The sequence below is a fragment of the Oncorhynchus kisutch genome, linkage group LG15 (genome assembly GCF_002021735.2).
Source record: "Oncorhynchus kisutch isolate 150728-3 linkage group LG15, Okis_V2, whole genome shotgun sequence".
NCBI classification, from domain to species: Eukaryota; Metazoa; Chordata; class Actinopteri; order Salmoniformes; family Salmonidae; genus Oncorhynchus; species Oncorhynchus kisutch.
In genome coordinates, this window is record NC_034188.2 from 59,052,598 (window position 1) to 59,063,276 (window position 10,679).

The following is a 10,679-nucleotide window of genomic DNA, read 5'->3' on the forward strand; positions in this document are numbered from 1 at the left end:
CACGCCCAATTTTTCAGTTTTTGATTTGTTAAAAAGGTTTGAAATATCCAATAAATGTCGTTCCACTTCATGATTGTGTCCCACTTGTTGTTGATTCTTCACAAAAAAATACAGTTTTATATCTTTATGTTTGAAACCTGAAATGTGGCAAAGGGTCGCAAAGTTCAAGGGGGCCGAATACTTTCGCAAGGCACTATATGAAGGATTTACTTTGACATCGTGATCTCTTCATACAAAATGCATCTTTACATGGTTGGAACTGAGACCAGTGGAAAATCTGGTTTTATGACTTCTTCACAACCAGAAAAACAGTTTACAACCAGAAAATGAGGTCATTAAGACGGCATGGGCCAAATGTTTTCCACTGGATGGCTTTTCACCCGGTTTGTTTGAAACAGTCTCGATGGGACAAAATGCACTATTGACAATCACTGGTGAGCTTTGGTGAGGCAGGTCTAATAACCAGAAGTTAGGAACCCCCACTGTATGTGTTTATTTTACATAATGTAAGGTCTTACGGCAGAATAGTTGTCGACCACTGCACTAGAAAATATATTTCAGTCTTCCAGTTGTGACCATTTATATTTTATTCAGATACTTAACAATTGAAGAGCTTTTATCAAATCTTATTAAAAAGACCTGTCCTGTGGTAGGAAAATAAGTTTTTCTCAGGTGCAGTTTTCATTGTGACCTAATACAGTATTTGCATTTCATTGGGTCATGAAAATTGTTGTGAGTGCCTCTGAAGATTGAACCTGATTTCTCTTGACGTCTCAGTGGTGAAATCAGAGGGTGGTTCACTGCTCATTATGTCAACTTGAATGCTTTTGTGTAGCCTCATCTAAATCTATCTGATCTAATCTTTCTGCAAATAATGCATTTATTATTGAGGAGGATCTATAACAATGCTCTGGTGCTGTTCTTCCATTGATACATGCAAATACAATACTTACAAGTACAATACTTACAAGTACAATTGCGAAATTTGTGATAAAGGTGTCAGTGAGGAACAAAGCAGACCTACATCAGAGGTTAGCCACATGCACTGTTGAGGAAACTCGAAACTGAGGAGGAAGCCATCTGTGTCAATTTGTGTTCATTTATTGTCTCAAATATTGTATTTCCAAATGTATATAAACATTAATTTAAGTAATTTAAGTTTTTCACCAAAATGCTAAAAGTTAAGTCAAACATATTTGCAGATTTGCAAAAGATTGAAAAGATTGCTTGTATATTCAGATATGAGCATATCTGAAGTGTGTACTTTATTTTGATTCAAAAATGGTCTGAATTCCCCCCTCTTTATGATACAGACATGATCACTGTTTCAGATATGTAGAAGATACATATCAAATAAATAACAAATCGGGTCATTTATTTTTGTATTGTTATCAATTTTTATTTTATTAGATCGAGAACTCCTTCAACACCTTGTTCAATAGTATTATGGTTTAGCCACTAGGTGTAGGTATAAGACCTTTGGAATTGACTACATATCTTAGGGAGAAAATTAGCCTGAAGTCCCACATGGGGCACACGGAAACACGACCCCTCAGATTTGTCTTGTAATTTTTTTTCAGATGTTAAATTAATCACTAAACTTATGGCTCTAGATTGCAGGAAAAATATGCTTCAGGTGTTTGAAAAATTCAAAATTCTCCATCATTACGTACTTGGTGCCCCCTATAAAATAATAGGTCCATGACACCCCTGGCCTGAAGTGATTTAAAAAGAAAGAAATCCTTAGAAAATTATACAGTAAGTAGACATAAATAACGAACTGAAAGGAATAAGATACTGTCATATTGTGTGTAAAAAAAAAATGTTGGAGTTTTGGCCTGCCTGGTGAATTAAATTAGTTAATAGACTGATAAGAAAGAGAGCTCCAAACATCTTTGCCAATAACAGCTAGTTTTCTCCTCCCCATTCAGACCTCTCCTAGACAGTCCTAGCAAAATTCTTGCTTGAGAAAATGCTCTTTGCATGAAGTTATTTTTGTTTCTTTTTGACCATTTTAATTGAAAACAATCACAGTAAGGTACTTAATTGTTACCTAAAAATGACATAATATGAGGATACAAACAGCCACATTGGACCTTTAATGGGATACTTCAGGATTTAGCCATTTTTATGTCTCTGTGTCCATTATAAGGGAAGTTAGAGGTAGTTTCATGAGTCAATGCTAACTAGCGAAAGTGCAATGACTGGAAGTCTATAGGTATCACTCTAGTTAGCAATTGCTCTAGCGCTAGTTAGCAACTTCCTTCAAAAGGCACACAGAGACATAAACATGTTATCGACAAGTTCATTTGAATCTGGGGAAGTAGCTAAAGGGCCTCATTGCCAAAATCCTCAGGTTAAGCGACCCAAGCCTGGTTAAACCAGACTGAACTCTGCTGTCAGTCTGATTTACCAGGCAAAAGTGACCCTATCACACCTGATGATTATGATGCATGCATGTCAGCACCACCGATAACGTACCTTGCCACACAAATAATCATGCATACAAGTAGGCTATAAAACCTCATAAAACCTAGTGGTCAAACAGGTAAATGGCTCCAATAATTTTGAGCACGCACCCCTGAGGGGCCCCCGTGTTGAGGATCAGCGTGGCGGATGTGTTGTTACCTACCCTTAGCACCTGGGGGCGGCCCATCAGGAAGTCCAGGATCCAGTTGCAGAGGGAGGTGTTTAGTCCCAGGGTCCTTAGCTTAGCTCCTGATGAGCTTTGAGGGCACTATGGTGTTGAATGATGAGCTGCAGTCAATGGACAGCATTCTCACATAGGTGTTCCTTTTGTCCAGGTGTGAAAGGGCAGTGTGGAGTGCAATAGAGATTGCGTCATCTGTGGATCTGTTAGGGCGGTATGCAAATTGGGGTGGGTCTAGGATTTCTGGGATAATGGTGTTGATGTGAGCCATGACCAGCCTTTCAAAGCACGTTATAGCTACAGATGTGAGCGCTACGGATCGGTAGTCATTTAGGCTGGCTACCTTAGTGTTCTTGGGCACAGTGACTATGGTGATCTGAGTTGAGTTTGAGTTTATTTTTATTTTTACAGTGCACATTAATCAACATTTCAGTAAAACTGCTTAAAACATGTTGGTATTACAGACTCGGACAGGAAGAGGTTGAAAATGTCAGTGAAGACACTTGCCAGTTGGTCCCTGCATGCTCGCAGTACACGTAATTTCCTCATACTGGCATACTCTATGATGACTACAAATTTGACAGCCAAATCATATCTCTGATTATGTGCATAAAACTTGAATGAGAGTCAATTGTGTATCAATCATCTTGTTGAATATTTTGGGAAAGAAACAGCATCCTTCCATCAATAGCATCATTCTCGCTCGTTGAGTACTTATCTATGTATAATTATACCCCAAAAGGAAACCCAAAGAGACCTCTGACGTTGAGTTATTGTTGCACTGACTTGTAATTATATTTGGTGGCCTGCTCACCCCTATTTACTCCAGCGTATAAATACACCTGGGGCTTTGGGGCTCTGGTTTCAGAAACTGTCTCAGCACCAGCAGCAGCTTAAAAATCCTGGCCAACGGGTTTATCCGAGCTGGGGATATTCGATCTCTGCCACTCTTGTCCTGATTTAGCCTGGACTCTCCTGTAATGTGTCCTCCACCATCCCCAACAGGCCTGAAATTTGGAGGCCAAATTAAATGTATTAGTTGGATTTCTTGTCTGTGCTATGATTGCCTTCTACTAAAATACCTAAAGTAGACTGGGAAATGAGAGAAGTGAAGCATTGACCCACTTGGATGTAAACAGACTTTTTATTTCCTAGGGCTAAAATCTCCACTCAGAAAAGCCTCTTCTACTACTGCAGTGCAGAAAAACTCTGCAACCGTCTAAAAACAAACAAGTTTACGTTAAATCTTACAGAAAGACAGACAGACAGACAGACAGACAGACAGACAGACAGACAGACAGACAGACAGACAGACAGACACAGACAGACACAGACTGACTGACTGACTGACTGACTGACTGACTGACTGACTGACTGACTGACTGACTGACAAATGCATATTGATGCATGATTAATTTTTTTTGCTGAATATACAACTTTGTTGAAAACCTATATACAACTAGGTCAACATCAACAAAAAATATTGAAGAAACTGATCTCAAGGTAGATATCAGTTAGATATACTTGTATATATGTAGATATTCAACGTAAATATACAGTTCAGTCTGAGTAATCTTCTTGTGAAAACAAAAGTGTTGTTTAGGCTATACCTTTTCATCTATTCCCCATCTATAGTAGTACATTCCCCCCCCAAATTGAAGACCAGCACACAATTATTGTGTGCGTCTATGAATTATTTTGAGTTTGCAGTGACTTTTTATTAGAAATGGTGTATTTTTAGTTTTGCAAGATTTAACTTGCTTTGCTGTACTTCTCTTTTTGTTTCGCCTTGATTTATTGTAGACTCCTGCCCCTTGGCTGGTCACCTTGGAGACGGGAGTTGGTCAAGGTCTGCTACAACTGTGCCTGTTAACTAACAAGCTTCCCTGAGCTCCTTCAAATGGAGCTTCCAGTCCACCAACACAAACACCACCACCACCTTCACCCAGCTGCCACCTGCCTGGAGCCAGAAGGAGACCTGAGTTGAAAACGCTGTCTAGCATTCAGATAAAGGGCAGTCGACCCCCAAACCTGTGTGAGTGTGGTACATCTGTCTCACATCATTGTCAATGTCGAGCCTCTGTTGCCGATTGGAGTTTTCCTTATTCCGTTTTGTTCTGAGGGCAGATCTGTTTTGAGGGCAGAAACAAATGGGATTAGTTCAATTCAGGCAATAAATGTGATTGGTTCATTTTAGGGTTAAGGGTTGAAGTAAGGTTAAAAAAACAAAGTTGCGCAATGTTGAATAAGGAAAACTCCACTCAATGCCTCTGTAGTGAACTCACCGACAAGTTGTTTTCTGTGGCTGAGGTAGCTGAGGTAGTTGAGGTAGCTGCTGGCTTTGGCATCATTGTACAACCAATTACAGGGACCTACCAGACTACTGCACACTCTAATCTCCACAAACTCAGCCTGGAAGAGTAGGCCTGCGCTGCCTCTGAAGAACTACATTTTTGCATGTTTCTGGTAATACCAATGTTTACGTGGGCAGATGTCAACTTTGAAGAAACTCTCATCCCCACTGGATTGTGCTGTCTGTATTATTCCCGAAGCTATCCTCAGTGATTGCTATATTCCAGTCTCTCATTAGTTTGATGTTGCTTAATTTGTTTAGCCTTTTGTTTTATGCCAAGCTCTAAACCACACGAATTCCTCACGGATGTCTGAGGGACCCAATTAAATGCATCAATAGTTTATCTTCTATTATTGCCTGAAACCTCATTTGTATTGGACAGGATACAGGATGAGTGCTGTTTTTATGGAACTTCCACAAGAATACACTATGCCCATTCATTGACCAATATTTTAAAAAAGGAAAATGTTGTAAGTTGATTATCGCATTGGCCTTACACCCCAAATAATGATTTTGAGAAGGTGCGACTGAGATAGAGTCATAGCAACGGTATTCATTCAGGCCTGTACCAATTTTCATGCTTTTATGAAAGGATTCATATTTTTGTTCACTTATCGCCGGGACAATATACATAATGGTACTATCATATTTATGAATTCAAATGTAGTAGGTAGCTTTGTGTTGATTATCCATCTTGTCACACACGTTATAATGACAAGAGCCAAATGTCATGGTAGCTTGTATATCCAATCTACCATGACCTGCTAGTTGTCCATGCGCTGTGTTTATCTTGCTTTTCCTCACAATATATGTTGGAGATGCCATATTATTTGGACAATGTAGTGAATAGGTTTTGGTGGCTACAGACCTTTTCTAATTCCAGTGCATTTTCTCATACAACACTATCCATTAAATGAAGCTCCGGCAGCTGAAGTACTGATCGTACATTAAGGATATTAACTTTGGGCTATTGTACAGATGTCTTTCAGGCGGGTCTTAATGATCAGAAAATAAATAATACTTATAAAAAAAAGGATCCTCATGAAATAATCAACTAGTTGCAGTAGGACTAGAACGTTTTTATTAAGCCCTTACTCCATATGCAAGCAACAGTTTTCCATAGGTCTACCTACGTCTCATTCACTGTTGGCCAATGTGTTTGTTGCCTTACATTTCCACTTGATTTATGGAGTGAAAGGCCACCAAAGAGGCTGGGGCGGTTTCATTCCTCTAAAAAAAACAAGTAATTATCGGAGCAGTGAATCTTTGCAATCTAATAGTGCTCTCGGTGTTCTTCTCAAGCTTTTAAACTAATTCGTGATTGATCGCTAATTATCGGTGACGGAGGCTCTCGAGACAGCTATACTTCCCACCTCAAACATCTCCCCCGCCTTTTCACATATTGAAGGAGCTATAACTTTCCAACAGTGGACTCTGTTCGTTGTTTGGGCGAGTCAATAGACTTCCAGACGTTTGAATAATCATTGTGCTCTTTCCCGATAAAGAAGGTTGCTTCACAACTATAAAGCATCGGGCACCCAATATTACATTATGTATGGTGCAATAATGGTAAGCACTGCTAAACAAACAACAATTTAGAATGAAATAAATCAATATTGCATTGTTATTACAATTGAATATGGTTCCATATTATTACAGTTGAATATGGTTCCATAGCCTAGCCTACTGCTGCTTCCTAGGTTTATATCCTAGACCTAGAAGATCGCTAAACATGTACAAATATCACAGTGAAATAGTACAAGAAACGATTCCAAATTGGCAACCTATTGATTAGAGTGAGTCAAAAATGTTGTCTCAAGAACCCCTGAAATTATCCCATCTCCAGTAGGCACGTGACACGAGGAGCTCTCAATGGCTTGCGCAATTGATGTGCGCTATTTGGATATAAATCGCTATTCTCCCTCTAAGAAAAACATTAATAATGGGTGTCGTCAATGACAAAGTATTTGTTTTCAGCGCTAGATCAATTGAGGTCTGCTTTTGTCTGTCTTGGAAATCTATTCGCTCAATTGCGTTGCCTCGATTCTCAGGCTATAAAAGTGGACTTCGTTTTAAAGCACCACATAAAGGCTAGCCTGCATCAGAGTGATGCTGGCAAACTCAGTTGTAGGCTAGTCTACCGTAACAGGTGACCAAAGAATATCTCCTGACCATTCTCTGACTAAATTAGGGACCAAAAGAGGACCAAACCATGCTCTGCACCTGACACGTAGGCTACGCGATAGGCTATACGAGCCAGGTATGTAATGTTATACCATTCTTGATTTACAGGCCAATTTGATGATCAAATCCTGTAATAATAATAATAATAATAATGGTAGTAAATTAATGATAATGATAATGCTGATAATGATAATAATAGCCTAATTGTTAATCAATTCAAGTTTCAGTAATCAGGCAATTAACATAAACATGTAGGTCGAAATCTGGGTCTATGTTTATTGTCTGCCTATATTGTTTGAAATGAGTTGTCTATGGCAAACATATTCAAGAGGTCGTTTCAGCATTAGTCCAGTTAATTGTGGCTTAACGTTCTGAATTTTTCTAGGAACGTTTATATTTGCAAAATATATGGGTTTCAAGATGAAAAGGGTAGTTTGACAATAATAAGGTGTACACTTTACATACAGTAAATCATGGATACATTTCACATAAGGCCCTCTCTTATTGACTTTCTGCAAATGTTTGTGTCCCGACTGCATCTGTGGAGAGACTGGTTGTAGATGGTATTCTAATGCAGTGAGGGGTGAGAGGTTATCATTTCTATTTCTAGTTTTTCCTAGAATGGACTTGGTGGGTTTCACTGTCGATTACTTGGATACATGATCAGGCATGGACGTTTGGGCAAATGAGTGATAGAACATCTGAAAGCGAAACACTTGTGAGATGATGTGCAATTTAAATCCAGTGAGGGTCACTAGAGCTCCATTTTATGAGGTGTAGACATGATGCTCCAACCCCTCTAGCCGAGCTAGCGCCCTCAACAATCCAGTCACTGTTGTTGGTTGCTCTGGTTTGAACTATGTTGTAATCTGTCTTGGACCTTGGGACCTACAGTTGAAAACGTTGTTAAATTGGCTTTGATGTAGGTCTATGTTTTGATGATCTTTTAACTGTTGTTTCATGGTAATATATGTCATTGCACTTGCATAACTGTGAATGTTGTTGTTATATTGTTTGAAATGATGTACAGTAAGTACGCATGTATTTGTATTGTCACCCACAATGAAATCGGGGAAGGGACTGTGGATCTGTCTCAGTCTGTCCGTTTCTACAAAAATCACACGTGATATCTCAGACAGCACTGGCCCGATTTTGACAAAAAGTGAGTGAATGATGCATCTTGCCATAGAGAGCGATCATTAACAAAATTACAATGATTGGCCCAGGGAGGCGCTGCATCATTTGTGGGGGGACTAGATGTTTACTTTTGCCTTTTTTTGATCATGGTTAGTAATACACCCAGCAGTCATAGGAGACAGAACAATTACCAAGCTGTCATCAAGGCCTCTCTCTTGCAAGACAGATTGGAGAGGTCGTGTGGAGGGCTCTGATTGGCCCAAATTCCAGGGGACAACATGTGGTTGCCTTGTTTTCTTTTTGTAAAATTTTATTTTCAATGCAGGTATGCATTAATGTGTATAACTTGTTATAATCTTATAACAAGGCATACCACTGTATGTAATATGCATACTATAAGTCTGATTGACAATTCAACTGACTCAAAATGGCTTGAATCACTGCGAGATAATTAATACAGTGTACTTGGATACAGCCCTTAGCCGTGGTATAATGGCCATATATCACAAATCCCGGAGGTGCCTTATTGCTATTATAAACTGGTTATCAATGTAAATAGAGCAGTAAAACTGACTTTTTTTGTCATACCAGTGGTATACTGTCTGATATATAATGGCTCTCAGCCAATCAACATTCAGGGCTCCAACCACCCAGTTTATAATGTCTAATATACCATGTCTTTCAGCCAAATCAGCATTCAGGCCTCGAACCACCCAGTTTATAATTACATTAATTCAACGGGTGGGTCTAATCCTGAATGCTTATTGGTTAAAACCGCATTCCAGACGGTGTCTATTCCACAAGTTACCACGGGCTAAATCTATGATGTTAAAATGACTTTTTACTCTGACTGCACAATCCACTGTCTCAACAGCCCAGCCAGGCAATTTATAAACTTGATCTCCATTATAAAAAGCATCTAGACATTATCTCACATTTCTTTTAGACTAACATTTACTTTTCAACAGTGGAGATTTGTATAAACCTTGCTTTCTGTCTCTCCGACATTTGCAACATTGTTTCAATATTTAAATTCGATCTCCAGCTGTCCCATAGTAATGAACGTGTAGGGACAAGACAGACAAGCATGCAGCGTTTCTCAGCCAGTCGAAATCATGAATCAGCTGGCATCGTTTTTATGGATATATACAAAGAAATGTCAATTGAAAAAAAAAGGTAAAAGGAAACAAAGTAAAACATAGGCCGTCACTGGAAATAAGACGTGCCTAGTTAAATAAAGGTAAAAAAAGATATAAACGTTTTTTCAGCTTCAGTTTGAAGTGATTGTGTTAGCTGTGTTGTTGGCTAGCTCCTCTGACCATACCAGGCGAAATCGAGCCTCATTAACTCATTGTTATTGATGTATGCAAATAAATGTAACTAGAAAACAGCTTAAACAAATGCAGCTACTGTTGTTATTCTGTCTGCACTGTTTGACGTGACTAAGTTAGCCGTAGTTGGCTAGGTAGCAAGGGATAAGAATGTTGCCAGCCAGTATGGCAATGGAACATTTAGAACGAACGACTGGGTCGCGTCCATAGATACAGAACAAAAAGACTGAATGACTGGGTCGCGTCTCTGGCAACCGAACCTGACTTGCCGGCTTGGGTAGCAACCCTAGATTTGTGTCGGGACTATATCTTTTGGAAGGATGAAATAGTATGGATAAATACATTTTTTAAATTAAATTATGTCAATCATTATTTGAATATGTTGGTAACCCGTTGTATACTGTAAAGGTGATAATGGCCTCGAAGCCGGTGTTTGGAGGATATATTGGCAACCAGTGCTCGTTTCTAAATGGCTTGAAGGGCATTCTAGAGCGTGCATTATTTCCATATAACGCACGGTATATTTGCACAGTGGAATGCAAAGGCTATAGTTAATTCTTACATGATCTGTGTTTGAGCTGCTTTTGAAAGCAACAGCCGAATTGAAAACATTATTGTCATTGTTGAATTAGATTTTATAATAGCAAGCTAGCTTGGTTACCTAGGCAAATGAACACATTTCTAGCATAATTGTTTTCTCCAATTATAGCCATGGTATAAAAGGGAAAATAATGCAACTCCGTGGAAGGTTAGTTCCTCGTTCCTCATTCATTATTTTCCATAGAACACATAGCCTCTTGTTGATCATCCCTTACATCATGGGCTTATACATGTCTTGCAATGCATTATAACGGCATAATAATGCATAATAACTACAAGTTTTAAGTTGAGTGTTTTTATTTTTTACAAATGTCATTGAGAATGTATTCCTGAACTAACAACTTAATCATTTTTTATTGAGTTTGGTTTTCCACAAATCAAGGTAATGCAAATAATATTTCCTTAAGACACAAAATCGATCCAG